A 20787-nucleotide genomic window follows, 5' to 3' on the forward strand; every position below is an offset into this window, starting at 1 on the left:
AAAAAAAAATCCAAAACTTTTTAGCTAGTGAAGTATAAGTTCCTGAAAGTTAAATAGTAACTATCTCTATCCAATTACCCACTGTGCAGGCCGGCATATCACTGATTTTAGCAAGCCTTAGCATTTTCCTGTCTACCTGGATAAGGAAGCAAAATACAAACGAATAACTATCTTATCCCCGGTTGAACAGGACAGGTAAAAACCATTGTTTCCTTAAATTAGTTTCATCTTTTACCCCTATAATAAGTTATTGTGTCAGGTTTCTGAACTCTTCCCTGACACACATGAAAGTCACATGCAGTTTCAACAATGGTATTGATAAATTATAAGAAATTCTTGTACAAGAACATTCTTATAGTCCTTGCCTCTCAATGCCAAGCAGATGTTGCAATGAGAATTTTGTCCAACCATCCAAAATAGTAAATACATAGCTCCTCCTTCTTCCTTAGTCTTATAGCTATTGCAATATGATTAACAGAGCAAAGATTTAACCGTGTCCTTAACATTAGCACTGCGATGATATACACTAAATCCTGCCATAGTCACTCTAGCTCTCCATTTTCCTGTAACTTCATACCTCTCAATCCTTTCTTCTCCCTCACAAGCAATTATGTTCACTGTGTCTCAGGCAAGGCATTGTTTTTCAACATTCATACGATTTCTGCTATCCCTTTTAAGTGTAGCATCTAGCGACTCAAACACTGATGAGTAATAGTTTAATGCTTCCATGGACTGGGGGATGAAAGGTGTATTATTAGTGTTAACCTCTTGTTTTACTACTGTGACTACTTTAGGGTTGAGAGACTTCACCATCCTCAGAAGCCGGTCACATGGGTTCTTTGTAGACACACTTTGATCGAGCATGTGATGCAGTTGGAATGCAAAGTTTACTACTAAAACCTCATATGGATTTATCTTAAGTGTCCATGGTTGGACATCTGAGTCCACATCCATATAGTGGCTTATCCTTATGTTGGGATCTGATTCCACATTAAGACTCCCCTCCTAATTATGTGTGTATGGACGAAGTGGTTTATAAGGCATTACATGTGCCCAAAGTTTTGCCAATCTGGAGGTTCTCGGTATGATGCGATAGCATCCTCCTGCAGTCTGTTATTAACATCATCAATGGTTTTAGTGTTATGCCTTGTAAGCCCTCTTTGGTTTGTGTTTGTTATTTATGGTGTCCATGATAATTACAGTTCTTAGGTCTTAGTCTTAGTCACTGTCTTAGGCTGATTTTATTTATTAAATTTTTCAGATCTGGAAGTTCTCGGTATGATGGGATGGCATCCTCACGCACTCTGTTATTAACATCATCAATGGTTTTAGTGTTATGCCTTGTAGGCCCTCTTTGGTTTGTGCATGTTATTTATGGTGTCCATGATAATTATAGTTCTTAGGTCTTACTCTTAGTCTGTCTTGGGCTGATTTTATTTATTAAGTTTGAAAGTCGATGAATATACAGACGAGCAATTGATAGGTTAAGTTTGTGAATATGAAAGAGTAATAGATATGTGTGTACCTGCAAGGCTGCATTAGTTTACATGCCATGTTTCACTGTATTTTTCTTGGAATGTTGTTGAATGTGAACATGCCTTAAATGGATAAATGAATGTGTATGTCCTGGGTGGATAAAGAAATGTTTGCCAAAATGTTGCATTTGTGGAAATAGCTCCCAGCGCTTGATAACAACTCTTAAAATTGGGGGGTTGTTTCTGTTAAGAACAAGATGAATATAATGGTTTCTGAAAGAGTTATGGGGTGATGAATTCTATGGAAAAGTTGATAGTCATTCAACCAACGATAGTTGAATAAATATTAATATAAATAACAGTAGAGAGGCGTGTTAATTTCCTTGACATTGTCTTGTCCTGAAAATGAATTGTTGATAGAAGGTTTGAAATAATGACCAGAAATGGATTTAATTGCAGATAATCCAGAAGAACTTGATACCAAAACCTATGGTGCCACAATGAACTGCTATTGCAGCTGCGACTTACAACACTGGAAGTTATGAAAGCATGTGAATTTGTTACATAACCTACGACCATTGATATTTACAAGGGTCAATGAGAGAAGTGATGGAATCAAATCTCACCCAAAATATTGAAATAGCCTCCTCAAAAGTGCACCAGAGAGAGCAAAACCCAAGTACAATTGTGCTGAAAAGTTAGAAGTTAAAACATAGATGCAAGAGTGTGGGAAAATTCCAACCACAAGATGAGACGAGACAAATGAGAGCTCGAGTTGAACTCGAATGAGGCATCCTCTCAAGAGGGGTTATTGGCCCACATAACAAAGGCACACACAACAAGAGGGTTATTGAGCCTACACAATGAGGGCATACAACACAAGAAGGTTATTGAACCTATATATCAAGTTTTCCTAGGTTGGAATTAACCACAAACCTAGTTTCAAATAAATCAAATTAAATATGGCCTTACCCATAATTACAGGTATGATACCTACAAATGATTTGGGGCCACACGTATAGATACACCAATAAATTTCAACCACAAACCTGTAAATTTCATTTTCCTTCACACCATGCATCTAATTTGTATTCTGTATGAGAATTAACAAAGGAATGATGCTCTTTTTCCTCTTTTCCGCTTTCCACAATATTTGTTGTTTTTTTTGGTGAGTTTTCCATGTTCTAGATCCCACTTTGTTCCCACGCACTCAAATTTTAGTTGCCTTGCTCTGCCACAATAATAATGCTTCAAATTCTTAGCTCTGGATTTGCTTATTCTTATTTCTAGATTTGCTTTAAACCGAATCTTTACCTGTAAACTGAGATGTAAACTTAGAGTTGTGTTTATAGATTTAGAAATAAAGTTGAGTTTTTGCAAAGTTCTCAAATGAGAGGCAAACGTTTTAGGCTAAGCACAACCATACCCTTTATTTTCCTCCCTTCCTATGGATTATAATTGATAATCTAATATTTTTTAACTTCAGTTGATTCTTTGAAATTGATTCCCTTCCTCCATTTTCATTAAAATCATCATGTTATAAGGCAAAAGGGCATACCTTTATATGAAATTTTGCCAGCAAAGAGTCCAAAATTAAATTTTGGACAATTAAATTTTCATGCAACTAAGCAACATTGCTTTTTAACAATACTCTTGGTTCAACATTTTTTGACAATGGTCTTGGTTCAGTACTTTCTTACGAGCAGAGCCCTCTCCATTCCTTCAAGCAAGAGTGGTCTCCTTGGAAAAACAATAAATCTGACCATTTCAATTTTTTCATAATGTAATACCTTGTACCAGATATCTTTGGTTTATGCCTTCTAAAATCTTGGATACCTCATCAATTTTTCCCTTAGAGAAACACTGTTTTACAGAGTCAAAAAGTCAGTTTCACAACCTCTTCTAATTATTTTGCCTTCTAATTGTAATGATTTTTCCACTTCACTGGTCTGAAATAGAGCAGATATTACTTCTGTGTATACTTTAACATGTACAGAGAATTTACAATCTATCACTTCTTCAAGAACTTTTTATGCCTCAATTTTTTTTCCTACCTTCCCAAGATGATGCATGCCATAGATAAAACTTGCATGACTCGGAACAACACGTTCCCTAAGCATTTGGTTCAGTATCTGGGCAACGGCTTGAACTTTCTTTGATTTGCAGCAAGCTTTGATGAGTGAATAGTACAGAGCATATGTGGGTGTGAGAGACCCTTTCTAATCATTATCGCCAGTTGATTCACTACCTCATCCACCATACCCAACTTGCATAGGCCTCCAATGAATGTCCTATAGCAAACTATATCAGGATTTAAATTTTTTCATCTCCATTAGATAGTTCCTTGCATGGTCCACTCTACCAGTGTTGCACAAAGCATTGATCAATGCATTCAAATGGATTGTCCACTCCGAGAAAGGATTGTCCCTGATTTTAATATATAGTGTGACAGACCGTATGTGACAGGCAGGTGGAAAACTTTTCTCGCAATTGACTAAGCGACGTCCTGCGAGCCAGACTTGAGACGGAAACCCTCGTCAGAAGTATATGCTTGGCTCTTTTCCAAACAAATGAAGAGTCAATGAGGTTTTGTGTAATCACTTCTGGTATCGTATTGGGTTATCGTTAGAAGCGATAATTGGATTCGGATTCTCATCGAGTGAGTTGTTCTGCTTTCTCGATTTGAGAGGGTTTGTTTGGAGGGAAAAACGAAAGAGGACATACAAGAATAGTGAGGGGAAAGATGCAGAGGAAGAGGATTGAGAACATCGCCAGCAGGCAGGCTACATTTTCCAAACGTAGGTGGATTGCTGAAGAAAGCTTACGAGCTCTCGGTGCTCTGCACTGCAGAAGTTGAACTTGTGATTTTCTCCCCAGCAGGAAAGCTCTATGAACTGTTTTTTAGTGCAAATCCTACTATTTTGATTCTAATAATCATGGCTATGCAAACCTCATGAGATTCTTACTAATAACCCCGGTGGTGCAAGCCCTAGTAAGCTCGATGTTGAAAAACTTAGTGTAAAACCTCCATCAACAACATAATCAATACATGATGTCAAAAAAAATGGAGAAGCATCCAAGGTTCTTAAGCAATGATGTAATGAATGAGGTGGAGAAGCATCCAAAGTTATTGAGCGATGGTTAGCTATACGAGGAAACATGCAATGTCATCTTCCTTTCATTTTCATGGATATAACTTAATATAACTTTCTTATGTAGAAAACATGGCTTATCTTAGGCTTAACCATGCATATAAAATACCACCTATCATCTTCATTGAAAAAAGAATGGTGTCTTTGTTCATAAATATCAGTGATTAATCGTAGGAATGGCTATTATTCTCTATCAAACAAAATCAAGGACTAAGTAATGAAGATCTTGGTCGACAACAAAACTTATGATTATTAACTTCACATTAAAATTCACTTCATCTCTGCCACCTTCAAGGAAATCTTTGTTATCCATCACCATATTGATGTTGTGACTTGGTCCTTGAAAAACATTCAGCATGTCTGATTCATGGAAACCTTCAAGTTAGACAGTATATGTCATGCTAACTTGCAAGAGATTGGTGTGAGGTACATTGAGGCTTGCAGGGCCTGCCCTGCAGTTTGCCCTCATGAAAGCATAGAAGTAGATTATAACCAGTTTCTTAAGAAACCATGAATCCTTTCTAGCCTTGACATCTCCGTGACCAACAAGATATACAACTCCTGATAATTCAGAACACTTCCATAGTTCCAAATGTACATCACAAGAAGGAAGCAGGTGGCAAAAACCATTTATCCAACCATTTTCCCCCACTTTCATCAAAACTGCAGAAAAATAAATCAGCTCAATTGATCCAAATAGAACAGGAAATCCAATCGCAAGGAATTTATTTTTTTCCCATATAAGAACCATGACAAGAGTCACTAGGCTTGTAGTCACCATAATCATCCCTACCTTTGCAATGCCATATGCATTTGATATCTCGACGTGCTCTTAAAACAATCACATACCAAGACACACATTATCATTAGAACCCAGTTGATGACAAGAATGTAGATCTGACCCATGAACCGTCGGGATGTGTGAATTATTTTCAATCTAGGAAAGCATCCTAGGGCCATGGACATTTTAATAGATGAAATTGTTGCCGAGATCATTGCCTGGCTTGCAATCATGGCAACAACAGTAGCTATCACGAAGACTGGCTAGATAAAACCATCTGGAATTGAAGCATAGAATACCTTCTCCACCACAGAGGGATGCTTCATAAGATATGCAACTTGATCCATGTAAGCCAATAGTAGGCATGGGAATACTACACATGTGAAGGCTATCTGGATGGATCTTACTGAGAAGTGACCCAATCAGAAAACATAGCTTCAACTCCTATTATGCATAACACGCAACCTCCTAGGGACATCCATGCTTTGATAGTGTTCCTCTTGAACAAGTAATAGATATAAACAGGATTGAATGCCCTTAAAATTGTCATGTCATGTTAACTAATATTGTAAAGTCAAATAGAAACAATAAAGAAAAACCATATCATGAGTGCCGGAGAAAATGTCATGCCTAATTTTCTTGTACCAAACTTTTTTATGCTGAACAAGATCACCAGGAATATGATTGAGACAATGACCACTATGTCTTCCGTAAAGCTAGATATTTCATCTTGCAGGCCATTAACAACAGACATGACTGATATTGCAGGTGTAAGTATGCCATCCCCAATTACCATGGAAGTACCCATGAGAAACAAGAGTAGCAGTAGGGTCTTCAATTTTGTACTTCTCTAAAGGCTTTCTTTGATTCTTAATCATCTTTCCAGTTCCGGGGTGGGCAACTTGAGCTTGAAACTGGAATTTTTTTCATCTGATGGTTGCTGGTTGGGGAGCAGATTGACCTTTGCATATATGCAAATCAAAGAGTACAAGGAAAATGTCCCCCCTTCACCATTGTCATTGGCTTTGAGCATAATGAACACCTATTTAGCCAAAGGGATGAGGGCTATTGTGTACATCACTAAAGCTAATGCACCCAAAACATCTTCCTCTCCTTTGGTACGAGCTTGGATGAATACACTAGTGAAAACATACAAGGAGTTGGTACCCATATCTCCATAGACCACTCCAAGTGTTTGGAATGCCAAGCCGAGCGTCCGTCCTAATGAAAGGTCCTTATCATGGCCCTTATGAACACTGGGCACCTCCATGGCCTCCACATCAAAGGAATCCACTCACTTGGTCTTCAGAACGAGCCCACGCCTCATTTTGTGTCATGTCTGATCATCGTCAACAAACCACCTTGGGGATTACCCTTCCATTTCACTGCCATCAACCCACCTGGACTCTGATGACAACAAAGACATTGAGCCCTCACTGATCCCATCCCTGTCTTTCTCATCCCAGACATTGATATGATAATGGGGGATAATGACAAGAATGATACACAAAAGAGAAATCAATAAAAACTTAGGAGAATCCCCACAACTGTTTATAAAAAAAGCACAAGTTTATCATCCAAAGAAGCAATTTCTGCATTCAAAGACCACAATCCTCAATCTCATAATTTTATCATCCATAGAAACAACTCCTGCATTCAAATCCCATAATCCAGAAAAAGAAAGAGCTCAATCTCTTCGACCCACATCGTAACATTGCATCCCACATCTAGATTTCCATTGAAATCTTGAAAATCCTCATACCCAAATGATTTTTTCCAGCGAATTCTATGAATACATTACCATCCTTCGATCAGAGCGTTTTTCTTATCTCATCAGAGAAATTCTCCGAGGTCACGTTAATTCCAATAAAATTATACAGAGCGATAACCCGTAGTTATGAAACAAAATTGACACACTAGAATCTCAGCTGAAGCAATATATGTTATAAAGATGATAAGCTCGTGGAAGATGTTCATTGTAGTTTTGTTGGATTATTGAATATTAAATCATAGATAGTTTAAATTGATTTAGGTGATAATGGCTTCATCGTAGACCGTGTTAAAACATTAATTCTAAATCATAGATAAAATTTTAACCTTTTTTATATAGCATTAATTGTGTAACAATTTACAGTGTTAATTGTTTATTTACTTATAAATTAATAAAATATAAATTATTTATAAATTAATAAAATATAAGTGATGGCTTTAGGTACCAGGAAATATCTACAAATAAATTAGCTCCTCTACGAGTATGTTAATTTTTTCAGTTAGATTACAAATATAAAATTTAAAAGTATATAATATTTGTTTTATGAATTTTTCTTACTAATTTTTTTTTTTTTTTTTTTTTTTTGTTTTTAAAGTTAAATTACAAATACAAAATTTAAAAGTATATAATATTTGTTTTATGATTTTTTTTACAAATTTTGTTTTTGTTTTTGTTTTTTTTTTTTTTTTAATTCTCTACATTCGGTTATTTTTCTATGTTCTCTCCATGCGATTTTTTCTCACTAGTGAACAATCATGGTATTAAGAACTCGATGATGGGATAATGTGTTCTATCATATCTCAAACTATTCCCTCGCCGTAAACACTCTTAAATGATCATTTTCATGGTATTAAAAACTCACAATGATGGGACACTGTGTGCTACCATATCTCAAACTATTCCCGCACTTTTTAGATGTAAACACTCTTAAAATTATCATTTTCAAATTGCCTATAAATATGAATTTTTTATTACTATATGAATAAACCATTAAAATGTTATGAATAAGATATATGAAATAAAAATTCTTAATTTCTTTTTTATTATTATGTAAAGCCAAATTATGTTGAATTGTCAAAATTTAGACTTTAAAATTGTTAATAATCTTTTATTATATAAAGCTAACCTCTCCTAACCCAAAACATCACTTAAATCAATCTCTTATATCATAAAATATTCTAAAAAGTGAGATTTTATATTCTTTTCAACTTTAGTATTTTGTCAAATATTAAGAAATGTGAAACATAATATATATGTTAAAGAAGAAACATATTATATATCTTCAAGGAGAAACATATAATGGTAATGCAAAGTTTTAAAAGGTATGTGATCCTTGGGCTTATTGGAGAGTATATAAAAAATTTCACACCTTTTTATGAGATATGGGAGGAAAACATGTTAAAGATTTTTAATAAATATAAAATTTCCAAAATGATGCTAGTTACGTGTGATTCTTTTTTCATTGTTTGTGATTATGAAAAATGAAACTCAATGTTTTTTCATTAGTGCACACATATTTCATTATATAATTGCATATAGAAAAATCATTCCAGAGCCGATAACAATAAAAGTGAAGAATTTATGGTCCAACGTTATATTTAAGGGAGATGTTTAAGGATGACGTTTGAATTTTGTTTTGCATTTTAAGACATTTGGAGGAAATATTAGGAAGGACTTTGAGAAAGGATTGTCCTTGATTTTCGAAAATGGAGTTGTTCCTTTCCAGCCATATGCCCCAAGTGACCATCAAAGGGAGAGCTCATATGTTTTTTGGATGTTTTCTTTATAGCCATTTTTTTACACATATCTAGAGTCCCCATGCCATTGATGTGAATTACCAATATACTTCTGAATTTCAAGCCATACTTTGATAGTGAAGGGGAAATTTATGAAGAGATGTGGGATGTCCTCAAGCAAAGTGGGCATCTATTGGGCATAAAGAAAAACCTTTTTTGTAAGATATCCCATGTTGGCACTTCGTTTTTAAGGAGAAACCACATGAATAATTTAGTTTTAGGTGAATAGTTTTGATTCTAGATCTTTTTAACCCACCAGGGAGGAGGGTAAGCCTGAGGTTGATGGGCTAAAGACAAATAACCAAACTTGGGATTGCAGCTACTCGAGGGGGTGTTTGACCAGACTAGAGTGTCTTTAGAATTTGAGAGAGATACCATATTATGACTAAGAGTTTCAATATATTTGTTCCATTCTTCAGTTAGAGCCCCTTCTAATAGTAGGTCAACAAATTGCCTCCAAGCTAGGCAACCCATCACACCCATATGATCAGAGGCCTGATTTAAGAAGAAGATTCTTTGAGTGTGAAGGAGCTTGGATGAGTTGATCAGAGAGTATATGAGAATCCCCACAACCTATTCAGGGATCTTTCCCTACAAGAAGTTTTGTACCATCTCCAATTTGCCATCTGAGACCTTGTAGTATGACTGAAGCGTAATTTTTAAGAGCTTTCCAAACCAATGATCCAGAGGGTGGAAATCACCTGGGAGTATGAATCCAATCCATTTTTGAACAGGGGCAAATATATTTGTTTGCTATGACTTGCGGCCACAACCTCGTAACTTGAAGCAATTTCCAGACACCTTTTTTAGCAAGAGCCTTAGAGAACCAAATGATATTTTTTAAGCCTCATTGTCCCATTTGCTTGGGAATGGCTATGGAAGACCATGCTGTAAGTGAAAATGGGTGACGATCTTGTTCCCTTGCCCACAAGTATCTTAGATAGATTTGTTTAATTTTGTGTATTATTTCCAGAGGAACACAAGCAAGCAATGACCAATAAACAAGAATTGCTTCTATTACCGCTTTGCAGAGTATCAACCGACCTGCTCTGGAGAGCTACTTGTTGCACCAATGCCTAATTCAAAATTCTATTTTGCCAACGAAAACATTGCAGGGTAAAACAAATCTAGCGCACGATAGATTTGTTTTTAGCACAAACAAAATAATTAAAGGGTAAAACAAATCTAATGCCCGCTAGATTTGTTTTAGCACAAACAAAAACATTGACGGGTAAAACAAATCTAGTGCACACTAGATTCGTTTCTAGCATAAATACAAGCATTGTAAGGTAAAACAAATCTAGCGTATGCTAGATTTGTTTTTAGAATAATCACAAGCATTGCAGGGTAAAAAAAATCTAATGTGGGTTAGATTTGTTTATAGAACAAACAAAAACATTGTAGGGTAAAATAAATCTAGTGTCCACTAGATTTGTTTCTAGCACAAACACAAACACTGCGCTAGATTTGTTTCCAACATAGACCTGGTTATTGTAAGGTAAAACAACTCTAGTGTAGGGAAAAATAGAAACAAAAGCATTGTTAGGTAAAACAAAAGCACAAACAAAACATTGCATGGTAAAACAAATCCAACACGCATTAGATTTGTTTCTAGCACAAACAAAAGCATTGTAGGGTAAAACAAATCTAGCGCACACTATATTTGCTTCTATCACAAACACAAGGATCGTAAGGTAAAATGAATCTAGTGTAAGGCAAATGCAAAAGAATTGCAGGGTAAAACAAAAGCACATATACAAGCATTGAAGGGTAAAACAAATATAGTGTGTGCTAGATTTGTTTCTAGCACAAACACCAATATTGCAAAGCAAAACAAATCCAACATGCGCTAAATTTCCTTTTAGCATAAACACATGTATTGCAAAGTAAAACAAATCGAGCGTGCCACTAGATTTTCTTTTTGCACAAACACAAGAACAATGCATGCGTTAGATTTATTTCACCTTGCATTTTGCTTTTGTTTCTACTAGAAGGAAATCTAGCATGCACCAGATTAGTTTTACATTGCAATGTTGCTATTGACAACATGCTTGTGTCTGTGCTAGAAGTTAATATGGCATTCACTAGATTTGTTTCACCCTACAATATTGTTATTTACTTCTGTTTACGCTATAAGGAAATATTACACGTGTTAGATTTATTTCACCTTGTAGTGTTGTTATTGGCAATGTGCTTGTGTTTGATTTAGAAGGAAATCTACAATGTTTTGGATTTCTTTTGCTCAAAGGAAATCTACAATGTGTTGGACTTCTTTTGCTCTATAATGTTGTTGCTAGCAATATTTTTTTGATAGAATTAAATTTAACACACGTATTATAGGGACTATTCCATGTATAAAATACAATCTTTGTCCAATGTTGGAGTTTATGAATAAATATATTATTGAAGTATGTTGTGTTTTTGCTTTCAATGCACAAATATGCAACCATAAAGTGACAAGCACAATTTTTTTAACAATGTGTATTGTTTTTCTTTCATCTCTAATATATAGCTATGAACTTCCAAAATCAATTTCACTAATTTCTAGATGCATAAGGTCACTTTTTCTTCATCGACACACACATCTGACAAAACTCAAATTTACACTTTTTGGGGACTTAGAGGTGTTTAACATCCATATGTATTCATCCTAAATAGTACGTCGTCAGATATGTAATGGTAGGAAGTCCTAACATTGGAACTAATAAAAATGAGAATTATCTAGTATGTATGGTACTAGAACTTTTATTTGGAAGAAAACTTCTAGAATGACTTCCAAATATCAAGTTTATACATCAAATATCCACACTAAGTGAGATATAAATACAATTTATGTTTCACTTAGGACTTTTAAAAATCTTAAGTAGCATCAATTTTGAACATTCTTTGATGTTATGAAGGACCATGTTGTAGTTCTCCAACAAGTTCTACAATTTTCTTAGGAGCATTATTTGTACACATACATCAATAATACAAGTGCCATTTCCAAAGTCAAATAGGAACTTGGTGGTTTGATATGAGTTAATATCTATCATTCTATAATGCTACATAGATATCTAATTGTTAGGACTTCACGCACACACCACACATATGTAAAGTACATTTTTGTACCAAGCACTAAATGATAGGGAACAATGTTCCAGTAAATACAAAATAGCTACCATAATATCTTAAAATATTTCATCCATATTATTTTTTTGAAAGTTGTGTTTTGACTAAAATATAAAATCACACTTTACATGGTTTAACCTTAATTACAAACTACAATTGATTTTTTACATAATTAATAAGAATTACAATGGAAAAAATAAATTTTACAAAAGGAGAATGCGTTGACCTCTTAATTAGTGGTCAAGTTATTGGGCTCGGAAGGGTTGAATCTACATAATTTGGAACTTTTTATGCATGAGAAAGGGTTAATGTAGACTATGATACAATGTTGATAATTGATGTCACTCAACCACATTTGATTGTGGAGGATGTTGATGAAGGGTACATTCATCAATGGGAGATCATGGGTTTGAGACCCAACATAGGTAAATCAAAATATTGAAGCATGTGTTAATTATTATCGAGAGTATACTAAATGTTTTGTTTGAGAAAATACTAAGCTTATTTACTTTTTTTTTACAGGTGCAAATGGTTCTTCTACACTTTATCTGGAGGCAAGGTAGATCATTAGCAAGATGGAGTGAAAGTGGGTGAGGGCTACATATTCAATACAGAGCTGGGGTATAAGGTGCATGGAAAGATGGTAAATAAATGATGCATAATGGTTAGAATTGAGAAGGTGTTAAAACATGATGCTTCTATACCACATCCAACAGGATTTGAGCATACACTAGGGGGTGTATTGGAATCTTATCAGATTTAGCCAGAATCAGATTGGGAACCTCAATATCATGATCATGGCATAAATATTCCCCAAGATTGGGTTACCTTCATATACACAAATGTTTATCTTACATATGATTGCAAAGAAACAAGCATGTGCATTGCCAAAGGAATAATAGTTAATTTCTGTGAGGATGACATGGTTGAGGGTGAAAGACCATGTGAAATGGAATTTGGTGTTTTTGTGGAAGAGATAGAAATTGCCAAATATGTAGGATTGGGGATATGTATAAATATTTATTGATTAGATCTTTGGTAAATTTCTAGAAAATCTCTTCCAAAAAACACTAAATTTCCAAATATGTATAAAATTCTTGATCTACATGAGAGAATATCTTGAGGTTAGGTGGAGATGATTCATGAATGTAATTTTATTTTTTGAATGATCTATTAATATATTTTAGAAATAATTTTCAATGTTTGTTGTATATCAAATATTCCATTCTTATTATTTTTTGAGGGTTTTTATATTATTTAGTACACATGCACATTTTGGTTCAACTTCAATGTAATCATGTGACCATACTTTGTGCAAATTACATGACACTTTCATTCAACTTTTACATTTAAAGTTTTTTTTTTTTTTGGTTGGAAGGATTTATAGAATGCACTAGATTTCTTTGTTCTTGTGCCAAAAGGAAAACTATCAAGATTTCACCCTCACGAAGGTTAGTACTCTAATATTGTTCTTGGCAGTGCATTTGTGATTATGCAAGAAGGATACCCAGTAATTACTAACTTTCTTCTAGACACCATTACAGTTATGCAACCAATGCTCTAGGAGTGACATTGTCTCAATAATCACAATGGTTAGAGTCATATCTTTTGATGTGCCCTTTTATTGAATTTGGAACAATTTATGAAGATAAATGATAGTGCAAAATAAGTGTGTATAAATATGTGATGTTGTTGGCACTACATTTGTGCTTGAGTTGGAAGGAAATATAATTGTATAGCTTTCCTTTGGCACGAACATAATAATCCAATCATAATTGTTTGATCCATGGAGAATAATGTGATCTTTGTATAATTTTGAAGTTTATGAATAAATGTATTATTGAGGTATACTATATTTTTCTTCCAATGTAATTTCTTTGCTTTTAGAATAAAAATGAGAATTATCTAGTATTTACAGTACCAAAACTTTTATTTGGAAGGAAACCTCCAGTTTGGCTTTTGATTATCAAGTTCAAACATCAAACATCCTCACTAAGTGAAATATAAATATAATTTCTCCTTCTCATGGTGATTTTAGACATTATGTAGCATCGGTCTTGTAATTTCTTATATTTTCCAAAGGACCATGTTTTGGTTCTTCAACTTCTACAAATTTCTTATGATCATTATTCATACACATGCATCAAAACTACAAGTGTCATTTCTAAAGTTAAATAGGAAGTTGGTGGTTTGATATGAGTTGATATTTGTCATTCTATGATACTATCTACATCTATAATTTCTTGGTCTTCATACATATTTTTTTGTGTAATTTGTATGTAAAGTAATTTTTAGTAGTAGGCACTAAATGGTGGGAAACAATGTTTCATTACATACATTATGACTACCATATTATTTAAATTATTGCATCTATATTACTTTTTCGTAAGTTGTGTGTTTTTGTGAAAATATAAAGTCACACTTTACATGGTTCAACCTTTTAATTACAAGTTACGATTTAGTTGTTGTTACAAAATTTATACAAGCTACAATGGAAAATATAATTTTGGCAAAAGGGGACTATATTGATCTCCTTATTAATGATCAAGTCATTGGGCTAGGAAGGGTTGAATCTACAGAATCTGGAACTTATTATGTCGGAGAACGGGTTAATGCAGGTTATGTTACAATTTTGATAATTGATGTCACTCAACCACATTTGATTGATGAGGATGTTAATGAAGGGGGCATACATCCATGGAAGATCATAGATTTGAGACACGACATAGGTAAATCAAAATATTGAAGCACGTGTTAAATATTATTGATAGTATAATAAGTGTTTTCTTGAGTAAATACTAACCTTATTTACATTCGTTTATAGGTGCAAATGTTTCTTCTACATTTTCTATTGGAGACAAGGTAGATCTTCTGCAACATGGAGTGAAGGTGGGCGAGGGCTCCATATTCAATACAGATCTTGGGCATAAATTACATGGAAATATGGTAAAGAAATGATGCATAGTGGTTAAAATTGAGAAGTTGTTAAAACATGATGCTCCTCTACCACATCCAATAGGATTTGAGCATACACTAGGGGGTGCATTGGAATCTTATGAGGTTTGGCCAGAATCAGATTTGGAGCCTCATTGTCATGATCATGCCATAAATATTCCCCAAGATAGGGTTAGATTCATATTTACAAAGGTTTCTCTTACAAATGAATGCATGGGAACAAGCATGTGCATTACCAAAGGAATGCTAGTTAATGTCTGCAATGATGACATTGTTGAGGGTGAAACGCTAGGTGAAATGGAATTTGGTGTTTTTTTGGAAGAGATAGATGGAAATTGTGAGATATGTAGAATTAGGGATAAGTCTATACATTGTTTGGTTATATGGCCAATAAATAAGTTGGTGGACAAAAAAGGTGTGATATTAAGGGTCAAGGAAAAGTTTAAGGAGCCACCCAAGGAAATGGTGATATTGGATGTTATAGAGGACACAAATCCCTTAAACAAATGGGATGGGTATCTTTGTAATGAAAAATATAGAAACTCAATTGATATGCATATAACAAGGTCATATAAAAGGATTAAACAAGTTATGGCTACAAAAAAATGCAAAATGTCAAACAAAAATAGATGAGAGAAAGAAATTCGACTTTTGGCAGCAGATGTATGTTGTAGAAAATATTGTCTTCAACATGTGGATAGGAATTCCATTGCAGGTGCTAGAAGGGATATGATACAAATAAATAAAAATGGTATTAGAGAATTTGCCTTGAATTCACTCATGTCAAATACAGTCATGTCAAAGGGCCATGGCCATGGCCATGGCCTACCACCTATTGCTAGAAATGTAAAGGACATGAGATTAAATGGGAATATTATTTGTAAGAAAGCATGGTATAAGATACATAAGATTCCTCAAAGCACATTCTATAACTACCAGCATTATTTCCAACATGGACATATCAAAGCTATTCACAGTAACACCAACACATGCAAAGCACGAGCTCACACAGTAGCAACCATAGAAATATTACACAAAATTGTAATGGATAATTCAGATTTTTCACCAAACCAAACACGTCAAGTTGAATAAGATGGAACATATGCTCCTTTAAGATCGCTTCCTTCGACTTATACACAAAATTCTTTGTTTAAAGAGATCAATGAGGCTCTTCAAAATCTCAATTACCCATCAATATCATAGTCAACAATGAGAAAGATCTGGAATACTAAGTTTCGAGATGTGGCATTTTCAAAGAGCACCAACTTTAGTAAATGCAGTGAATGTATTGCATTGAATGCACAAATGAAGTCAACAACTACAAAATAGTTGGAAGAAAAGGCATGAGGTAGGCTGAACAAACATAACAAGATTGTTATGTGTGGAAGATATTGCTACTATGCCCATAGAATTATGTCAGAGCGGTTTCCAAAGGAGCATTTGAGCATTATGCATGATAAAATGGAAAAAACAAAGACTTCGATCTCAAGGCTACGTGTCAAATCAAAATCTATTGTAGGAACAAATTTAGGTTTGTCATTGACAGGTATGCTTACACATGAGCATAAGACAAGAGGTTTTGGTAATTTCTCCCTACCATTTGTACACATGGGATCAAAATTTACTATTACATCCCTTGCAAAGTGCTTAAGGGATCTTGAAGACCCATAAATGGATATGTATGGTGATCTACTTTATGAAAGTGGAAGTTCAAGAAACCCACTTACAAATGCATTACTTGACACCTCTATTTACTCAAAATGTCAAGTGTACAAGGATGATTTTATATCTAATGGAAGATCAAAAAGTCAAAATGTTGATTTTAAACCTCTTCCTCCACATTTTTTGTTATAGTTGGACAATGCAGTGAGTGATAACAAGAATCGATACCTTTTCATGTTTCTATCACTTTTAACTACACTTAGTGTCTTCATCACTATTGCGGTTGGGTTCTTGCATGTGGGGCACACCCATGAAGACATAGATGGAACCTATGGAAGAATGTCTTCCAACCTAAAAAGTAAAGATATTTATTCTTTATCTGAAATGATGGATACATATCGCATAATTGAAGAAAATCGAGTGTTTCCACCTACACTTATTGGCAAGGTCTATGACTTCAAAAGTTTCCTTAATGGATACATCAAGGAGGGAAAAAATGCACTAGTTGGACAACTTAATGTCCAATACTTCCAATTTCTTGTACTCAATGATGTTCCAGTACTAAGGTACAAAGAACAAATTAGAGATAGGAATATAAATGATGAAGGTCAAACTATAATTCCCATAAGGAAGCCATCTCTCTTAGCTTCCAAACATAATGATGTCTCTTTAAAAGAACTAAAGGAAGGGATAACATAATACATAAAAATGTGGAAAGACACTATTGGGAATGAGGATTCCCCAATTGTTACAAAGGAATGGAAAAATAAAGTAGTGTATTGGGAAAGAGTTCTTGATACATTAGATGGAATCTATAATGATAATAAAATAATAAATGGCAGTGATTCATCTTCTAAGGATTTCTGACCCAAGACAAGGCACATTGTTGATGTTGATCGTAATGCACTCCAAGTAATATCAAGTATTATGGATGGAGATTTTGATAATGCAATAGATGAACCAATATATGCTGGACCCAAATGCAAAAAACCAAAGCCAATATTCAATCTAATGATTGATGTTGAGAAAGGAAAGATGTTGCTAGTTAGATCAAGAAATGAGGATGCAAGAGAGATGATTTGGATGGAAAAATCCTTCTAAGATATCTTTACAGATAATGAAAGTGAGAATCTTCATGTAAAGGTTGACTGGTGGAAGCTTATGTCAGGGAAATACAATGGAAATTTTTTAGAGCAATATTGGGTACCAAATCCTAATGACACAGAACTTGGCTCTATTCCAATTAATACCACAATGTGGGCATGGATGCCAAAGAAAAAACATTGCAAGAAGACCAAGATAAATAAATATGGTGTAGAAACCATTCTTGATCTACTTGAGCGAACATCTTAAGGTTAGGTTTATATGGTTCATGAATGTAATTTTTTTTTTGAAGGATCTATTAATATACATGTAGACACACTTTTCAATATTTGTTGTATATCAAATATTCTCTTCATATTATTTTTGGAGGAGTTTTCTATTATTTAATATTTCAATGTAATCATGTGTTGATACAAATTACATGATAGTGCCATAAAATATTTAAGTTTTCAAAGCTTTATTTGACCAACATGACTTGTCACCATATCAAATATGCATAATCATATTCGATAATGCACTTAAAAGCATATTCTAAACTTGGTCTATTAAAACAATAGTGGAGTACCTAACTAGTATTCTATTTAATATAAGCCATTTAAACACTTAATAAATGCTAGACACTTGTAATAATGTTTGAAGTGAATTTTCCTTAATATTCCTTATTATAGTTGTTATAAATCAAATTTGCTATTTTGTTGCACTCTAATTTATAAAAAAAAAAAATTGATCATTGAACAACACAACTAAAATTATAAAATATTTCCTCTTATAGATTTTGAAGTGGTACCAACATTGTACTCATATAATAAATTTGTACTTAACGTAGGAAAAGTAGTTAGTGTCAATTTAAAATGGTCAATAATAGTAAAAAAAATAAATATTAATATATTGTTAAATAACTTTATTGGTACGATTTTTTTTACAAAATCTATTATTCATGAGTCAAATTTAATACATAAATATAAATATAACTATTAATGATAATATAATTAATGTAAGGAATCTAATTTTTAGATTAATGCTAATATGTTCTTTTCAATATAATATCCTTAAACACTACATGAATAAAAACTAAGCATTTGTAATAAATAGTTTAGTCAATTTTCTCTCTTTCCTCTTGTATTTGAAAATAATCAAATTGTACTACTTTGTTACTATTCTAATTCATGATTGATTTTGATCATTAAAACAATTAGTAATTGAGTCGAGAGGCTCATTCTACAATGAGGGGGTGTGTAAGTTTGTCTGTCCGTTTGTGCCCCTTTAAAATAAAAATTATGTTCTAAATAGAAAAATAAAAAAATATTATGTTTTAAAGTAATTAGAAGTAAAAAAATGTGTGAATTAGATGTTTGAATCTTATACTTTTAAAAAATATTTTACCTATAGATTCAGGTAAACTATTTGAAGATCTACGTTAACTAATTTATGTCAATGTCAACTTCATATATATATATATGGTTAAAATTTTTATTTGGTCTTATATATATTCTATCTAGCATTCAAAAATACGGTTTGAACAATGAAAAATAACACATTGTATTTTGCACTCTAAAAAGTTTGCATGTGAATAAATTTTCTCCTTACATCCGCACTTAAGATGGATCTATAATGGTATATATTGGACACATTACTATGATCATTTTGTCATTAAATAACTTTATACTTAATATATATCTTACATATTAATTTATTATTCATTAAGTAAGTCTCAATCAACTTAGTCTTTAACATAAAAGTACAAATAATAAATAGAAATAAATTATGCTACTACTAGCATTCAACATTTAATTTGATCCTAAAAAAACATTTTCTTGTCAACTCTAAAATGGTGCAAACTTCCTACAATAGTGTGTAATGTTGATGATGATAATAATGATTATCATCCACTAAGACCAAATATGGTATATAAGAAGGCAAAAAGATATTACTCTAAATTATTTCGAATTTTATTGTTATGCTAAAAAAGAATTAAAAGAAGTGTTTCAAGAGCATCATAATTTTGTTTAGTTAAAATATCAAGAAGGTTGGTAGCGTCACAAATATTTTGAAATTTAAATCCAATATGAGCATAAACTAGATGATCTATGAGAGTTTTTTAATCTTCAACCAAGTTAATAGTGTTGCAAAGGTGATAGACTTTTAAATTGTGCCAACATTGTCTTAGTAATAATCGTAACTTAACAAATACATGATATTTACTGTATCAGATTATAATTAAATGGCTTAATAATAGTAAAATACACATCACTATTTTCATAAAATAACCTTAACAAACTTACCTTTTAAAACAAACCATAAAAATATTAAAATAGATAATGTAAGGAATCCAAGATTAAGATGTGAAATATTTTCTTTTGCAAGTTTATATAAATTTGGTTTATAAATTTTATCATGATAATTTTTACACAAAAAATGGTGAATATATACATTAAAATTAGTGAATTAAGTGACTTTCTAATTCCTCATTTTGAAAAAACTTTATCTAGTTAAAGTTCTAAATTCTAGATCCATTGACTTCTTCCAAATTTAATGAAATGTGTGTTACAAGGAATAATTATAGGTTAATAGATATTTATTGTTGAAAATAAGCATGATAATGAATGGAAAGAAAATCTTAATTATAGAAAAAATCTCTTACATAATTAATTGTATTTCATAATGTTCAGTAAAATTTTAAATATTTCTGATTTAAGAAGATATTTGACAATTACTTTTTTTTAACAATTTTTTATTTTGACAAATTAATTTTAAAATTAAACATCCACTCATTAAGAATAGTTAAAATTTAAAAAAAATAAAAAATTAATATTTAATTTTAAAATAACTTTATAAATAATTTTTAAAAATTTAAAAATTAACTAAAATTCTAGCCATTTAAACTCAGAGAATGCCATTGAAATCACTGTATACACAACCATTCAACAAACTAGTGAAAAATCATAATATTTGGAATTTCGGTAGCGCCAATTCACTCAAG

At 32.8% G+C, this 20787-nt stretch overlaps 2 pseudogenes; both read right to left on the reverse strand.

Moving 5' to 3' along the window:
- Window positions 1-368: 368 nt before the first annotated feature.
- Window positions 369-954, reverse strand: LOC149193967 (scarecrow-like protein 1 pseudogene; annotated as a pseudogene).
- A 4159-nt stretch (window positions 955-5113) lies between these two features.
- LOC149193968 (putative potassium transporter 12 pseudogene) lies at window positions 5114-6735 on the reverse strand (annotated as a pseudogene).
- Window positions 6736-20787: the final 14052 nt, after the last annotated feature.

This window comes from Pinus tabuliformis, chromosome 2_2 (genome assembly GCF_031772625.1).
Source record: "Pinus tabuliformis cultivar Carrire ecotype Pingquan chromosome 2_2, CPIR1, whole genome shotgun sequence".
Classification (NCBI taxonomy): domain Eukaryota; kingdom Viridiplantae; phylum Streptophyta; class Pinopsida; order Pinales; family Pinaceae; genus Pinus; species Pinus tabuliformis.